Genomic DNA, 17,536 nt, shown 5'->3' with positions numbered 1-17,536 from the left:
TATAAAGACATGCAATTTTCTGACTAATTTTTCTGTAATCAGGGATAGACTTTGAATACATAAATATATTTTATTTATTTAACACATAATGGGTTTTTCATTGCTACTTTAAAATGAATTGATAAATACATATTTAAAAAAATTTTTCAGTTTCAATTTCTAATACAGTGAATACCTATGCATATAACCCAATAGACAAAGGTTCTTTGGGAGCCTCAATAATTTCTAAGAATGTGAAGGATCCTGAGATCCAGCAGTTTGAGGACTACCAAATTAGACATTTTTCTAGCTATATTGTGGTAATTGGTTTAGAGTTAACTTTGATTCATGGTACGCTTAGAGGTAAATATATTCACTATCTGAATGCTAAACATAAGGTTGACTTTTGCTTTTTTCTCATTAGGGGAAAAATTCTATTGGTATTCCATACAAAAGTATTCTTGTGCATAGATTAATGCTTGTTTTACCCTTCCTAATTCCAAATAAGGTTAGATAATCATGAACCAACTGGAAAACAATAAGCCTTCTCTAAAAAATGTTTGTGAGAGTTTTGTTTCAGTGTAATGAAAATGTATTTAAATTAGCAGACAGTAAACTCTGCCCTCTAGAAATGCACTTGGAAATCTGCCAAACAATCTACTTTTTTTTCTCATTCTGCTCCTATTTTGTCTTTTTCCATTTTATAGAGCATTTGTGCCCTTCCGCTCCTCATCTTTCTTTTACATCTTTTCTTTCTTTCATTCCCCCGCCTTTTCCCCTTTGCCTTCTTACAGCCGGGGCTATTTCCTCACGTGCTGCACTTTGTGGTTTCTGTAGTGTCCTCTAGGAAAGATGCTGAGTCGGTCACTGTGAGCAAGGCACTGACAAAGTGTAGGTACACCTTCACATTCTCAGCTCCAGAACTTCCACAGCCTTCTGTTCAGTATGTAAAATCCAACACGGGTGCCTATGCTTTGCTTCCGTTCTTCAACTCGTAGAGTCTGTGTAGGAAGGATAAGGAAGAGGATTTTACCTTAAAACTTGTAATAAGCCCGGCTGTTTTACTGTGTTCTTCATAGATTTCTTTCTCATTTTTCCTCTAGTCCAAAAGCCACTCCCAAGTCGGCCTCAAGTCAAGCACGAAGCAAAAGGTATGTCTTCTTCCCCTCTGCATTGTTCCTTTAAAAAATAATCATTTTAGTGGATGCTTTTATTTTTTTTCCCCAAGGACAATGATTTCTTTTTGGAAAGTAAGGATACTCCCCAAAACAAGGTATTTGGGGATCTTTGTTTACTTTGCTTCTACCATAGCAAAACTGAAATGGGAGAAGAAATCCTTGAAATGAAATGGAATGAGAGATATTCTCAAAACCCAGTGACAGAAGCTGAGAATTTCTTCTGGCTTACAAGCAATTCTGAAAGCAAGGTCAGAAGATAATATGCCAGATTCTGTTCTCTTATTTCTTAAGCCCTTCAAAGTGAAGGAATTTGTTTCTGTCTCCGTTCATGAGTCCACTAAACTTTATTCTCTCAGGATCTGCTATGGAGAATGACCCTCACCTATGACCTGTGGTGGATTGGCTAAAACACGAGTTGTGAGTTAGAAAGAATTGATTTCAATCCCTGTTTCTGTTACTTTACTAGCTATGTGTGACCTTGGACATATTTGTACAAAGAAGATGATTGTACCTAGTAGTGTAGTATATTTTAAGGATAAAATGAGAGCATATGCGAAAACACTTATATCCTAGTGCCTAGCACAAAATAGGCACTTAATTTTTAAATCCTGTTATTATTCCATTGATACTTTAGATCAAAACAATAGATAATTTGAAATTCCAAAATCTTAATCCTCAGATAGACACACACACATTACATATATTTAAATTATGTTAAATCCTAGTGATACATAGGGCAATGATATCAACAGAGTTATTAGAATTTGGAGAAGTCCATGTTAAAAAATTATTATTCTAATGTTGATGTTTGAACCTGTTGGAGTAATTGCCTAACCTTTTAGGATAATAGAGGAACTAACTCAGAATACCTTTCTTGATGTCAATTGTTAGAGAAAAAACACTTCAAGAATGCAAAGCATTTCAGAGGTGCTTAAGGAGATTAAAAGAGGTAACATCTGTGAAAGCACTAAATTCAGTGCCTAAGTACATAGTAACTGTTTTTATTAGCAGAACATCATGTTGCTTGGGAAGAAGATAGGCAGACATGGGTTCCAGCCGAGGCTCAACACTTACCAGCTAATAACAGCTCACACTGATAGAGCAAACACTGTGCTCCGGGTACAGTTAGGAGCACTTCACAGCGATCATCTTATTTAATACTCTCTAAAGCCCTCTGACATAGGCGTTCTTGTATCCCCAGGGTCTGTTTGCAGAATAAAATTGTACCAATAATTTGAACAGAGAAAATTTAATATGAAGAACTGTTCACTGGTTGTAAAGTTGTTAACCAGGTAATAGAAGGAGTAAAAAAACATAGGGGAAGCAAAGAAAAATAAGAAGAAAAACAGAGAGGGAGGCAAACCATAAGAGACTCTTAAATACAGAGAAGAGACTGAGGGTTGCTGGAAGGGGAGGTGGGTGGGGGGATAGGGCAAATGGGTGATGGACATTAAGGAGGGCACTTGTGATGAGCAATGGGTAGTATATGTAAGGGATGAATCACTGGGTTCTACTCTTGAAACCATTACTACATGATATGTTAACTGACTTGAATTTAAATAAATTAAAAAAGGGGCACCTGAGTGGCTCAGTCAGTTAAACTTCTGACTTCGGTTCAAGGCATGATCTCACAGTTCGTGCGTTCCAGCCCTGCGTCGGGCTCTGTGCTGACAGAACAGAGCCTGGAGCCTACTTTGGATTCTATGTCTCCCTCTCTCTCTGCCCCACCCCTGCTTGCTCCCTCTCTCTCTCTCAAAAGTAAATAAACATTTTAAAAAGTTTAAATAGGGGTGTCTGGGTGGCTCAGTCGGTAAGCGTCTGACTTCGGCTCAGGTCATGATCTCGCCGCCCATGGGTTCAAGAGCCTGGAGCCTGCTTCACATTCTGTGTCTCCCTCCGTCTCTGCCCCCAGCTCGTGCTCTGTCTCTGTCTCAAAAGTAAAAAAAAAAAAAGTTAATTAAAAAAAGTTTAAATAGGGGCGCCTGGGTGGCTTAGTCGGTTAAGCGTCCGACTTTCACTTAGGTCATGATCTCGCAGTTTGTGGGTTCGAGCCCCGCGTCGGGCTTTGTGCTGACTGCCAGCTCAGAGCCTGGAGCCTATTTCAGAGTCTGTGACTCCCTCTCTCTCTGACCCTCCCCTGCTCACGCTGTCTCTCTCTCTCTCTCTCCTAGAAATAAATAAAACATTAAAAAAAAAAGTTTAAGTAAATTAAACCAAAGAAGCCTATAGGGATGGGGGTGAGGAGCAATTCTAAGAAGCAGGTTATCACCCCCAGGGCTGAGGGAATGAGAAGAGATTATGAAAACTTCTTAGATCCTTAGAGGAAAGGCCCCACAGAATTGAAGGTCAGACCTCTGAGGAGAGGGTGCTGGCCAGCATGCTGTGAGGCAGAGTCTGCAGGTGCAGGCTGACTGGATTCAGTGGCTCTGCAGCGAGCACAGAGGGTAATGCTGCAGGGGTGAGGCCCGGAGGAAGCACAGCTGAGGGAGCAAGTTCCTTCGCGCTTCTCTCCCTCTGCATCCCCTCCAGTGCTTCCCACTGGCAGAACTAACAAGAAGCCAGCTGACTTGGCAGGAGTGTGTTTCTCAGAGTCCCAGGCCTAGATCACAAACCAGGGTACAGAAAGATGGGTTTGGAGATGAGGGGGTCCTAGGGATAATTTAGCAACTGGTGTCATTATTAGTTCCCTTTTGTAGGTGAGGACACTGAGGCAGAGATGTGTTAAGCTCTGTTTGCCCAGTGTTGTGGTCTGAATATTTGTTGTACCCCCCAGATTCAAATCTGAACCCCTACAGGTGATGATATTAGGATGTGGGACCCTCAGGAAGTGCATGGGTCTCGAGGGCTCTGCCCTCGTGAGTAGGATTGATGCTCTTATAGGAGAGACCCCACAGAGCTTCCTTAGCCCCTCCACACAGTGAGGTGTGTGTGCAACCCTCACCTTAGCATGCGGGCGCCCTGTGTCAGGCTCCCAGCCTCCAGAACCGTGAGAAGTAAATTTCTGTTGTTCAAAAGCTACCCAGCCTGTGGCATTTTGTTATGGCCGCCCAAATGTACTAACACACCCGTCTAGAATAAGGCAGGTCAGAAATTAAACTGAGCCAGCCTGGCTCCAAAGTTTATGCTCTTAACTTCTTGAACAAGTGACCATGCGCAAAAACACTTCAAGTCTTATTTTTAAAATCCACAAGATGAGGGGCGCCTGGGTGGCTCAGTTGGTTAAACATCCAGCTTCAGCTCAGGTCACGATCTCATGGTTCTTGAGTCTGAGCCCCATGTCGGGCTCTGCACTGACAGTGTGGGCAGAATCCTGCTTGGGATTCTCTCTCTGCCCCTCCCCTACTTGTGCACTCTCAATTTCTCTCTTTCTCTCTCTCTTTTTAATTTTTTAATGTTTGATTTATTTTTGTGAGAGAGAGAGAGACAGCGTGAGCAGGAGAGGGACAGAAAGAAAGGGAGACACAGAATCCGAAGACAGGCTCCAGGCTCTGAGCTAGCTATCAGCACAGAGCCTGTTGCAGGGCTTGAACCAGCAAACCACAAGATCATGACCTGAGCTGAAGCCTGACGCTTAACTGACTGAGCCACCCACGTGCCCCTCATGCTCTCTCTCTTTATCAAAAATAAATAAACATTTGAAAAAAAAATCTACAAAATGAGAATTATAATTCCCAACTTCTGGGGTTGTTCTAGGGATTAAATAATCTAAATGATGTGCTTACTGTATTTCTAGTACATAGTAGGTTCCTAACATTAGCTCGTGCTAAACATGGCAATTTCTCTTATTTTGAGTATAGGGACCTCATTTTGCCTCAGTGACTCTATGTGTAGTTTTGAAAGGATTGCTCTTGCCCTGGGGCGATCCTGTCTCCAGTGGTTTGTCATTTAGTTGATTATTGCTCCAGGTTGGCATATCTAAGTGTTTATGTCAAAAAAAGAACAGAGAGAATTTAATGCTGGAGCTTGACCAGTGGAGGCTTTATTGATGATCATGTCCTTAAAAATCAGAATTTATTAGAGGTGCAACAGCGTACTGAATTAGTCTTTCAGTTCAGACTTTAAGAGATGGGGGAAGTCACTGAATTTATTTATTCATTCTTTAATACAGCATTTATTCATTGGGTTCCTAATTGCACCCAGCATTATCCAGGAGTGGCAACCAGGAGTGATATAAATAGATGAACAGACCCAAACCTAGAGACTGTTTCTTCCAATCTGGGGGGCATGTGATGCATCAACTCAGATGCTTATTCTCACTCCTTGTTCTTGATAGGTGTGAGTGTGTGTGTGTATATCTTTCTTGCTATCGTGCTATCATGTGGGTAAAATACCTTCTGGACCTACTGCATAGTTGACTAGTACCCAACAGAGTTTGTGTGGTGGTAGAGAGGTGTTAGGGAGAGCAACTGCCTTTTCTAAAGGACAGTCATTCAATAACTGGGGAAGAGGCAAGTCTCAGAGCAGACTCAGGGACTGAGTGGGAGATGCCGGGGGGCAGCAGCACTGGAAAGCTTTTGGGCCTCTGGTGGGAAGTCGTATGATGTTTGTGTGCAGGGATGTGAGTTAAGGGCTCCAGGCCTGGTGCTCTGATGCTGTCTGGGCCCTTCTGTCCTGCATGATTGATAGATTGGGAGACAAGACCTAGAAGAGGCAAGGCCTCAGAGCCCTGGAAGCAGCTGAGATAGGATCAGGAACCTCTCCCGTAACAATCAGGTTGTTGTTATGTTTTTTTTCCTGTCTGTATTTACTTTCTGTCTGCTTAAAAGTGCCAAATATCCTGATATCCTTAAAGAACTAAGGGAAGGGCTTTATATATGACCTTTGGTCAAAACTTGAAGGGGAAGCTCACCTGGAGACTAGCATGGTAGCCATTCATTTGGCAAGTGAATATTCTGTTACCCCAGTGTGGAATGTCAGTGAGCAAGGCTGAAATAAATAGAAGGCTCTTTTGTCTCCTTCCCACAAAATGTGCTTTCTACTCCCCAATTATCTTTTCAAGATTAATAACAATATTAGTAGTAGAAATAGCATACAATCACTGTTCTGGTTGCTTTGCAAACATTCCGTGGTTGCACCGTCTTCATTCAGTTTTAATCAGAAAGAAAATTGAACTGCCAAAGCCTATGGTTAACAGAGTGTTTTAAATATTTTGTCTGCTGCCCAAACATTTCTCTGGTATTCAGGGATCTTGACTTTACTACATATATCCTTTCTTCTATTAAAACCATCTTTTCAGATCTTATAAATTCACAGTAAGTTACACTTGAATTATATGGCTTAAATTCTAATCTTTCCTAAGAGTATTTCCATTTTAATAGGTGACAGAGCTAATGAAATGGAGTTGAAGGGGTAGAATTTCTGGCATTAGCAAGCAGGGAACAATTTTGGGTTGGTAGATCCTATCCTTGCTTCTAAAATTACATCGTTTACCTGAAAGATGGAGTCTGGAGGAAATATTAACTGACTAGATGACCTAGGGTCACAAATGTATACAGTGGGTGATGAGTCAGGACTCTAATTTGGAGCATCGAGGTTGGCATTTTGTCACTCAGCCCATGATCATCTCTTCCTCCCACCCCACTCCCCACCTGCCTCCTTATTTAGGAGCATAATGTCCCTCTTTCCCACAGAACTATAACTCTCCTCCAGACAAAAATTGTGTTTTGTTAGTATTTGTAGCTTTCCTCTACCTCTTTCTCTATGGCACCTAGTATCTATAAACATTTCTAAATGTTTACATCTGAGTAAACCTGAATATATTTAAGGAAACCATGTTATGGACAGTAATGGAGCCCAGTGTTAGTCTCAGGTCCCTGGAGAAGTAGCTTTTAGGTTTTTCTGCTAAAGACTAAAAAAAGCTCTTGAAAATTTCCTGTGATATAATTTTCATTTTCTAATTCTATCTTTATGCTCCGTCAGCAGTGTTCTTTTGCCCTTCTGCGCCCTCCATTCAGTCCCCGCCCCTCATGCACGGCGTGGTACATTTGTTATGATAGATGAACCCACACTGATGCTTCATTATCACCCAAAGTCCATAGTGTACATTAGGGTCCACTCTTGGTATTGTACAGTCTTTGTACACAGTGGATGATGTGTTTATGCCATTATAGTGTTCTACAGAATAGTTTCCCTGCCCTAAAAGTCCTCTGTGTTGCACCTGTTCTAGTTTCCATCCCCAGCCACTGGCAGCCACTGATCTTTTTAGTCTCCACTGTTTTGCCCTTTCCAGAATATCATACTGTTGGAATCATACCATATGTAGCCTTTTCAGAGTGGCTTCTTTCACTTTATAATGAGCATTTAATGTTCTTCCATGTCTTTTCACGGCTTGATAGCTTATTTCATTTTAGTGCTGAACAGTAGTCCATTGTCTGAACATAGCACAGTTCATTTATCCACTTACCTACTGAAGGACATCTTGGTCACTTCCAAGGTTTGGCAATCATGAAAAAAGCTTCTATAAACATTCATGTGTGGGTTTTCACGCGAACGTGCATCTTCTGTTCATTTGGGTAAATACCAAGGAGTGTTATTGCTGGATCAATTTTTCTTTTTGCTTTTCTTCCCCAAAATGACTCACAGCCTTTGCTCGATTGTCTTTAAGTACCTGCTTCAACTTGTATATTTTCTCAAGTGTCCTTCCTATTGTTGGCTATGTATTTCATGCATGGAGCCTCTAGAGTCTCTGAGAAGGATTTATGCCCCACTTGGAAGACTGTAAGGAAAGAGAGATGCACTATGTAACAATAGTTCACAGAGATTTTTAAAGAAGCAGCTAGATTTGGGCATGTTAAGTAGAAACCAGAAGATGAACACCCAAGAGTTAAAATTCTGTCTGCTCATGTGTTCCCACTGGCATCAGAGAGAGTCGTTTGGGCCTTTTACCTAGCTGTGAGGATCTGAACACTGAATCTAGTGTAAGGGAAATTAAAAGTCACTGCTTTCTGGTAGTGGCAATTCTCCTTGAAGGTCCTGACAGGAGATGGGAAGGAAGTCAGAATTCCCAAAATGGAGTCCATATTATCTTTCATCTGTGTTATCTTTCCGTGGTCTATGAAAGATACCAAGTGGCTTTCTGGAGGATGCAGCCCAAATAAAAAATGACAAAACAAGCAAGATGAATTTAGAGGAGATGGAGATCATCTCTACAGACTCCCAACAATGGGGGATTCTAGGAGAGTCTACTATTTTTTCCAGAAAAATGAAAATAAAAATAAAAGACACCTGAATTAGCATTTCTATGTTTTGGTTTTTAAAAAATGCTATTTTACCTTTCTAGAAAGAGGGAAGTGTTTCAGACAAATATTGTTCAAAGGATCAATGGCTGTGTGTCAGATACACTGACAATAACTTTTACAGTTATCTCATTTGTGAATTGTTTCCTTAAAAAACCCGGAAGGGCAAACTACATTTCAGGAATGTAGGTCAAATTCTATTGCCATGAGCTCCAGGGGACTGTCTGTCCAGTGCTTTTTTTCCCCTCCTGAACTTGGGTTATATTGAATGGTATTTGGAAAATAGGAGCTAGGCTGAGGCTCTGGAAGAGTGTCATAGGTTTTTCATGTGATGGCATTTATTAAATGGGTATTGAAGTCGTTTGAGTCATTTCACTTTTCATCTTAGTTCTTTTCTTTTCCCTTGGTTTGGTGGAGAGCAACCTAAGTCTAACCTAAGTCTAATGACAGAGCCTGTAGTCCCTCTGTATCTCATTGTCCTGGGGCTCAGGTCAAAGTTCTCCTTCATTCCTGTCTTCTCTCCCTTAGTTTTCCAATACCCTGAGACATTCCAAAGACAGAACACTTACTCAGACTTACTTAAGTTAAAGCCTAGTATCTCCAAGTTGGCTTCAAGGGTGGTGTAGGCCAACAGTTTTAAGAATCCCTTTCATCAAAGTGCAAATATATTTGTATAAATTCTGTGGGAGTGAGACCTGAGCTGGATTGCTCAAAGTATCCACCATATATATCTGGAGTAAATGAAAAGTAATAATGCCTCTGAGTACAGCTCTCCTTATTAAATATTATATATGGTCACTACCCAATCCTCCTGTGGTATTTCTTCAAACTGGTTCTCTAATGGGCTTTTCTAGCCTGAATTCAATCCAGTGTTTCAGAATGACAATCTGTCTACAAGGAAAGCTAGTGAGCTTAAACCTGGTAGTAGGAGGAGACTAGGTGAGGTTATATGGAAATGTCACCAAGGGTCCATAAAGCAATCCAAATACAATGCAATTTCTTCTCTCTTTGTTAAATGTTTATTTATTTATTTATTTTGAAAGAGACAATGCAATTTTTCTTGTAATTGAAGGAATACAAGCTCTGAAAAATTCATGGCACTTCAACTCAGAATGGATCTAGATACCCTTGTGTCAGACTCTTCTGAAGTCAAAACTTTGATTTTGTGTCCATAGCTTTCTCTAATTGGCCTTTTATTTTAGTTTAAGTAAAAGAAGGTAGTTCACTTTGCGTGAATTAAAATCTTCCATGCTTCAGAAATGCTTTAGGTAGGATTTCAGAAGGAAAAAAATGAAAATACATTACTTTCATTCATAGATAATCTCTATGCAGAGATTCGACATTAACAGCTTAGTATGTTTTGCCCATTTGTTTAAAAAATTTTTTTAATGTTTTATTTATTTATTTCTGAGAGAGAGAGAGAGAGAGAGAGCGAGCGAGCATGAGCAGGGGAGGGTCAGAGAGAGAGGGAGATACAGAATCTGAAGCAGGCTCCAGGCTCTGAGCTAGCTGTCAGCACAGAGCCCAACGCAGGGCTCGAACGCATGAACCGTGAGATTATGAGCTGAGCCAGAGTCGGACGCTTAACCGACTGAGCCGCCCAGGTGCCCCAGTTTTGCCCATTTGAGTGATTTATTTTTTATTTGAGCATAGTAGTTTCAAGTGTACAATTTAGTGATTTGATAAGTTTATACATTATGCTATGCTCACCACAAACATAGCTATCACCTGTCCCATTACATTTCTATCACATTATCTTTGACTGTATTCCTTATGCTCTGCTTTTTATTCCCATGACTTACCCATTCCATAACTGGAAGCCTGTATCTCCCTCTCTCTTTCACCTATTTTGCCCAACCCTCTACCTGCCTCCCCTCTAGTAACCATAAATTCTCTGTATTTATAGTTCTGATTCTGCTTTTTGTTTGTTTATTCATTTTTTAAGATTCCATTTATGAGTGGAATTGTATGGTATTTGTCATTCTCAGTCTGACTTATTTCACTTAGCATGGATCTCTAGGTCCATCCATGTTGTTGCAAATAGTACAGTCTCATCCTTTTTTATATACAATAGTAATATTCTATTGTATATGTACACCATGTCTTCCTTATCCATTCATCTGTTGGTGGACACTTAGGTTGCTTCCATATCTCGGCTACTGTAAATAATGCTGCAATAAACATAAGGGAGCATGTATCTTTTTGAGTTAGTAGTTTGGTTTTCCGTGGGCAAATACCCAATAGTGGATTTATTGGATGATATAGTATTTCTATTTTTAAATTTTTGAGGTACCTTCATACTATTTTTCACAGTGGCTGCACCAGCTTCTATTCCCATGAATGGTGTATCAGGGTTTCCTCTATCCACAGCCTAACACTTGTTATTTCTTGTTATTTTGATTTTAGCTATTCTAACAGGTGGAGGTGATATTTCATTGTGGTTTTGACTTGGATTTCCCTGATAATTAGTGATGTTGAGCATCTTTTCATGTTGTTTGTTGGTCATCTGTGTGTCCTCTTTGGAAAAATGTCTGTTCACATCCTCTGCCCATTTTTAAACCAGGTTGTCTGGCTTTTGGTATTGGGTTGTAGAAGTTCTTTATATATTTTGGATATTAACCCCTTATCAGATATATCATTTATCATTTGCAAATATCTTCCCTCATGCAGTAGATTGCCTTTGTGTTTTATTGATAGTTTTCTTTGCAGTGCAAAAGCTTTTTTTCTTATCATTATTTTTTTAATATAGTCCCAATAGTTTATTTTTGCTTTGGTTTCCCTTGCCACAGGAGATATTTCTAGAAAAATGTTGCTATGACTCATGTCAGAGAAATTACTGCTTGTGTTTTCCTCTAGGGTTTTGTATGGTTTCATGTTCACATTTAGGTCCATTTTATCCATTTTCAGTTTATTTTTGTGTATGGTGTTAAAAAGTATTTCAGTTTCATTCCTTTACAGGTAGATGCCCAATTTTCTAGCACCATTTACTGAAGATACTGTCTTTTCCCCATTGTATATTCTTGCCTCCTTTGTCATAGATTAATTAACCATATAAATGTGGGTTTATTTCTGGGGTCTCTATTTTGTTCTATTGATCTGTGTCTATTTTTGTGCCAGTACAATTCTGTTTTGATTACAGCAGGTTTGTAGTATATCCTCAAATCTGTAATTGTGATATCCCCAGCTTTGTTCCTTCTTAGGATTGCTTTGGCTATTCAAGGTTTTCCAATTTTGTTCTTGTGATTTATTTATAGTTTAATACTATTGTGTTCAGAAAAAATGGCATAGTATAATTTAGTCTTCTTAAATTTATTGAGGCTTGTTTTATGTGATCTGTTCTGGAGAATTTTCCATGTACTCTTGGAAAGAATGTGTATTCTGTTGTTTTGGATAGAATGTTCTCTAAATATCTGTTATGCTCATCTGGTCAGATGGGTCATTCAAATACATTGTTTCCTTACTGCTTTTCTGTCTGGAGAATCTATCCATTGATGTAAGTGGAATGTTAAAGTCTCCTACTGTATGATTATTACCATCATTTTCTCTCTTTATGTCTGTTAATATCTGCTTTATGTATTTAGTTGCCCCGGTGGTGGATACATAGATATTACAACTGTTATATCCTCTTGTTGGATTGATACCTTTATCATAATGTGATGCTCATTTTTATCTCTTGTTATAACATTTAAAGTCTATTTTGCCTGATATAAGTTTTACTACCCTGGCTTTTTTTTCTCACTTCTGTTTGCATGGTTAATGTTTTTCTATCCCTTTCTGTCTGTGCCCTTAGGTCTCAGGTTAGTCTCTTGTAGGCAGCATATAGATGCATCTTGTTTTTTAATCCATTTTATTGCTGTATGTCTTTTGATTGGAGTAGTTAGGCCATTTACAATCAAAGTAATTGTTGATAGGTATGTACATATTGCTATTTAAAAAATTTGTTTCCTGTTTTTTTTTTTTTAGTCCTTTATTCCTTTCTTCTTGTCCTGATCTCTTTCTTTGTGATCAAGTATCTATACTGTTTTGTTTGACTTTCTTTCTCTTTATTTATTTGTTTAAAAAACTTTTAGTAATGTTTATTTATTTTTGAGAGAGACAGAGTGTGAGTGGAGGAGGAGCAGAGAGAGAGAGGAAGACACAGAATCAGAAGCAGGCTCCAGGCTCTGAGCTGTCAGTACAGAGCCTGACAGGGGGCTCAAACCCACAAATCACAGGATCATGACCTGGGCTGAAGTCAGCTGCCCAACTGACTGAGTCACCCAGGTGCCCCTTTTCTCTTTATTTTTTGTGTATCTGTCATAGGTTTTGGGTTTGTAGTTACTGTGAGGTTCATATATAACATCCTAAGTAAATACCAGTGCACACTGATGATCGTTTAAGTGCAAACACATTCTTAAAAAAACAGAAATAGGGAACAAATCTTCTTTATTTCTTTTTACTTTTCTCTTCCCTTTTCACTCCCTTCTCCACATTTTATGTATATATCGTCATATTTTATATCTTTTTATTCATATTTTTCTTATGTTTAATTATGGCCATTTCTTTTCCCCTTTAAGAAGTCCCTTTAACATTCTTGTAATGCTGGTTTAGTAGTGATAAACTCCTTTATCTTTTGTTTATCTGGGAAACTCTTTATCCTACTTTAAATCTGAATGATAACCTTGCTGGATAAAGTAATTTTGGTTGTAGGTTTTTCTGGTTCAGCACTTTGACCATATCATGCCACTCCCTTCTGGCTTGCAAAGTTTCTGCCAAGAAATCAGCTGTTAGCCTTATGGGTGTTCCCATCTAGGTAAATGTTTGTCTCTTGTTGCTTCTAAGATTCTCTCTTTTTCTGAACCTTTGACATTTTAATTATTATGTGCCATGGTGTATCTCCTTGGATTGGGAGTCTTGTTTGGAAGCCTCTGTGTTTCTTGGACTTAGATGTCTATTTTTCACCTAGGTTGGGAAGTTTTCAGTTATTCTTTCTTCAAGTAAGTTTCCTATCCTCCATTTCTCCCTCTTTCTTCTTCTTCTTCTGGAACCCCTATAATGTGAATGTTTGTTTGCTTGATATTATCCAAGAGATCCCTTAATGTATCCTCATTTAAAATTTTTTTTCTCTTTTTGCTATTCAGCTTGTGTGCCTTTCATTACTCTGTTTTCCAGATGATTGATATGTTCTTCTGCATCCTCTAATCTACTGTTAATTCCCTCCAGTGTTGTTTTTTATTTCATTTATTGCATTTTCACCTCTCATTGGTTCTTTTTAATATTTTCTATCTCTTTATTGAAGATCTCACTGAGTTCTTTCATTCTTTTGTCTAGCCAAGTAAGTATCTTTAAATTATTACTTTAAATTCTTTATCAGGTATATTGCTTATCTCTGTTTCATTTAGTTCTTTTTCTGAGTTTTTTTCTTGTTCTTTCCTTTGGGGCATATTTCTCCGTTTCTCTGTTTTGCTTGACTTTACGTGTTTGTTTCAATGGATTAAGTGAAACAGTTTCTTCTCTCTTTTACAAAAAATTTTTTTAATGTTTATTTGTTTTTGAGAGAGAGACACAGACAGAGCACAAGCAGGGGAGGGGCAGAGAGAGAGGGAGACATAGAATCTGAAGCAGGCTCCAGGCTCTAAGTTGTCAGCACAGAGCCTGATGCGGAGCTCAAACTTATAATTCGTGAGATCGTGACCTGAGCTGAAGTTGGATGCTTAACAGGCGGAGCCACCCAGGCTCCCCAACAGTTTCTTCTCTTAAAGTTGAAGGAATGGTCTCATGTATAGTCACCTAAGCAGACTGTGTGTGCTTGGTGACATTTGCTGGCTGGTTGGAGCTGTGGCCATATAGGCTAGTTACTGTTTTGAACCATGGCTTTTTATAGAAAGAGTAAAGAAAAAAAGTAAAAGTAAAAAGATAGTAAAAGAAAAAGGAGAACAAGAAAAGTACAAAACCAAAAAGAAAAAAAAATTAAAATTAAAAAAAATTAAAAAGTAGAAACTAAAAGAACCCACAAAGTCCCATAAAACCATGGCTTGTTTTCTGTGCCCCAGCACCACAGTGCATCTGCTGTGGGCTTGTGGACTTGGCTTGCTGAAGTTGCAAGCTTTCTGTGACAATCTGACCCACCAGTTATGGCCTCAGGACCCTGAAATTATGGCATCTGTAACCTGCCCCTTACGGTGGCCAGATCCTGCTCTAGTTTGGACTTTTGAGGTGGAACGGACGAGTGTGTTCCAACAGTTCCTTGACCCTTTTAAGCCATGGCTTTTCTCTGTGCCTTGGATTGTTTAGGGCTGGTATAGGCTTGTGGACCCCAGGTTCGCTGAAGCTGTAAGCTCACTGAGAGGACTGGACCCACCTGTTATGGTGTCAGGACGTGCTCTGGTCTAGGCTTTTAAGGCAGGGTAGGAACATAAACCATGTTGTTCTCCAGTCCCTTTGACCTGGAGAACTTTCCTGCAGCTCCTCCATTACTTACCAGAGTTTGTGTTGTCTCTTTGATGTGATTGTTGCTCCTTCAAATCATGGTTGTTGGGTTTTTTTCCCTTTTTTTTTTTTCCTGTGCCTAAGGACAGAGGGGTCTATTCCTGGTCTCTCACTACTATCTCTCCTCATTGCCATGGTAGGAGGGGTGGGGTTCTCTTTGTTATCATGTCTCTGTCCCTCTTGCCATTCTCTTTGTCTTTGGGTTGTTCGGTAGCTGTTCAGTCAAGCCCTCAGTTCTTCTTCAGAAGGAATTGTTCTATTAATAGGTGTGAATGTTGTGTTCCACTGAGGAGGTGAGTTTAGAATCTTCCTATGTTGCTATTGATAAGGAAAATCTGTTGTAAGATGGCCGACAGGACTAATAAGAAAACACCTGTCCCTGATTAATGAGGAATACGGAAGTAACAGGCTATAAATTATTCCCTCTGCTGCTGCTCTGAGCTCAGACCTCTGGAGAATGATCTCCTCTGAGCTCACTGGTGTAAAATAAACCTGCTGCCTTCCAAGATCTCCAAGTGCTGCTCGGTTCTTCGGCCGGATGATCCAGACCAGATTCTGTAACATTTGATTCTCTGGCTGGGAAACCCAACCACGCTGGCCCGTTGCTGCCGCTGGTTTGGGAAAACGGCAGCGGTGACAGAACAAGGAATCGCGAGGAGAAGTGCACCCTGCCTGAATTTTGGCAGTCTCCCGTTCCTTTGCCTCAGGCGGCTCCACTCTGCCGTTCCCGCCGGACGTCGCCATTCCAGAGTCAAGAGGGCCAATCTTGAGGAGCCCCAAACTTGGAAGACTGACCCAAGTCCGACGAACCGACTCAAAGTGACCTTTTGGAGAGTGCTAGATTCTTAGGATCTTCAGCCCTGCTCCAGCCACACCCTGGAAGCTGGCTGGTCTACACACAGCAGAAGTTTGAGGAATCACTGTTCTGATAAGATAGACTGTCCTTACTCTTTGCCATCGGGTTGGCATAGGTTACCCCAGAAAGCTGGGGAGACAGCAAGAGGTTCCTGTTTGCATTCACCCTCCTCTTATGAATAGGATATCCTGTTGGTATGGATTGCCTCTAACCTGGGCCCCATTTGTAAGAGCAGGGCACCTTCAGTAGAAGAATCTAAGGAGTTTAAAAGCTTAAATGTGGAGGGGCGCCTGGGTGGCTTAGTTGGTTAAGCGTCCGACTTTCGCTTAGGTCATGATCTCGCGGTTCGTGGGTTCGAGCCCCGTGTCGGGCTCTGTGCTGACTGCCAGCTCGGAGCCTGGAGCCTGTTTCAGTCTGTGACTCCCTCTCTCTCTGACCCTCCCCTGCTCACGCTGTCTCTCTCTCTCTCTCTCTTTCTCTCTCTCTGCTAGAAATAAATAAAAACCTTAAAAAATTTAAAAAAAAAAGCTTAAATGTGGTGTAACCTCTTTCTATCCTTTGGGTTGCCTGCCAGTAAGGTTGCTAATGCCATTTTGGGGAAGTGTTTGTAGTGATGTATGTGCCTCACACTTTAAGAAAAAGAGATTGTGCTTAGATTAACCTTCAGCCTTAAGGTTCAGGCTAAACGAGCAGTGTTGTTACTTGTACTCATCGGGGCAGAAATAGCCACGGGGATAGGGACTGGCATAGGAGGCATAGGCTCTTCTGTGGGACCAACAAGCGGCTGACTCCCTAGTGTCTCTACAGAGCCAAATCCATTCCCTGGAAGGAAATGCCCTCCAGAACAGATGGACACTTGACCTCTTCTCTGCCAAGAGAAAGGGCACCTGCATCTTCTTTGGAGACTTTGTAAACCAGTCAAGAATAGTCACAAGCAAAGTCAGGGAACTAAGGAAAAGAACGAGTACATAATGAAGATGGTGCCCTCTAATACACAGTAGATCTGTTTAAAGGGGGCACCAAAGGGGGGAATGATAAGGAAAATCTGTTGCCAGATAGCCAACAGGACTAATAAGAAAACACCTGGGTGGCTCCCAGTCTAAGTGTTCAACTTCGGGTCAGGTCATGATCTTGTGGTTTGTGAGTTCGAGCCCCATATCAGGCTCTGTGCTGACAGCCCAGAGCCTGGAACTTGCTTCATATTCTGTGTCTCCCCCTCTCTCTGCCCTTCCCATGCTCATGCTCTTTCTCTGTCTCTCAATAATAAATAAAAATGTTAAAAAAACAAAAAACACCTGTCCGTGTTTAATGAGGAATGTGGAAGTAACAGGCTATAAATTGTTACCTCTGGTAATGCTCTGGGCTCAGACCTCTGGAGAATGATCTCCTCTGAGCCCATCAGTGTAAATTGAACCTCCTGCCCTCCAAGATCTCCGAGGGCCGCTTGGTTCTTCTGCCGGGTGATCTAGACCAGACTCTGTAACACTATCTTGAACTGGAACTCCATTTGAGTGATTTTTAAAAATACTGAGCCAATATTTTTAAATGTGAATGTTTTTACATAAATACCTGGGTTGGGGGCTTGTCCTGAAATATTGGAATATCTGAAAAGTTAGCATGATTTCCAACGACAATAATCAACCCTAGCTGAGCAGCCACTTTCCTCTGAACAGGGCAAGGCACCACTTCACCACATTCCTCACTTTTTCCCATTGTCATCCTGATACTGTCCAACTTGTGCTTTTTACTGTTTCCATGACCCTGAGAAATATTTGTATTTTTAACCTCTATTCTATTGGATATCATGCTACTTCTGTTTG

General features: G+C 40.4%; 1 protein-coding gene across 1 annotated transcript in view; it reads left to right on the top strand.

Moving 5' to 3' along the window:
- Positions 1-1,093: 1,093 nt before the first annotated feature.
- The window catches only part of RASGEF1B (RasGEF domain family member 1B), a 433,337-nt gene continuing 416,894 nt past the window's right edge, over positions 1,094-17,536 (top strand). Inside the window, exon 1 of the mRNA XM_077774800.1 lies at positions 1,094-1,130. The gene's annotated coding sequence lies outside the window, so the exon portion shown is untranslated. The remainder of the gene's footprint in view (positions 1,131-17,536) is intronic.

Source organism: Crocuta crocuta, unplaced genomic scaffold (genome assembly GCF_008692635.1).
Source record: "Crocuta crocuta isolate KB4526 unplaced genomic scaffold, BGI_CrCroc_1.0 scaffold237, whole genome shotgun sequence".
Taxonomy (NCBI): Eukaryota; Metazoa; Chordata; class Mammalia; order Carnivora; family Hyaenidae; genus Crocuta; species Crocuta crocuta.
The sequence above is the reverse complement of the archived record's forward strand: the minus strand, read 5'-3'. Positions and strand labels throughout refer to the sequence as shown.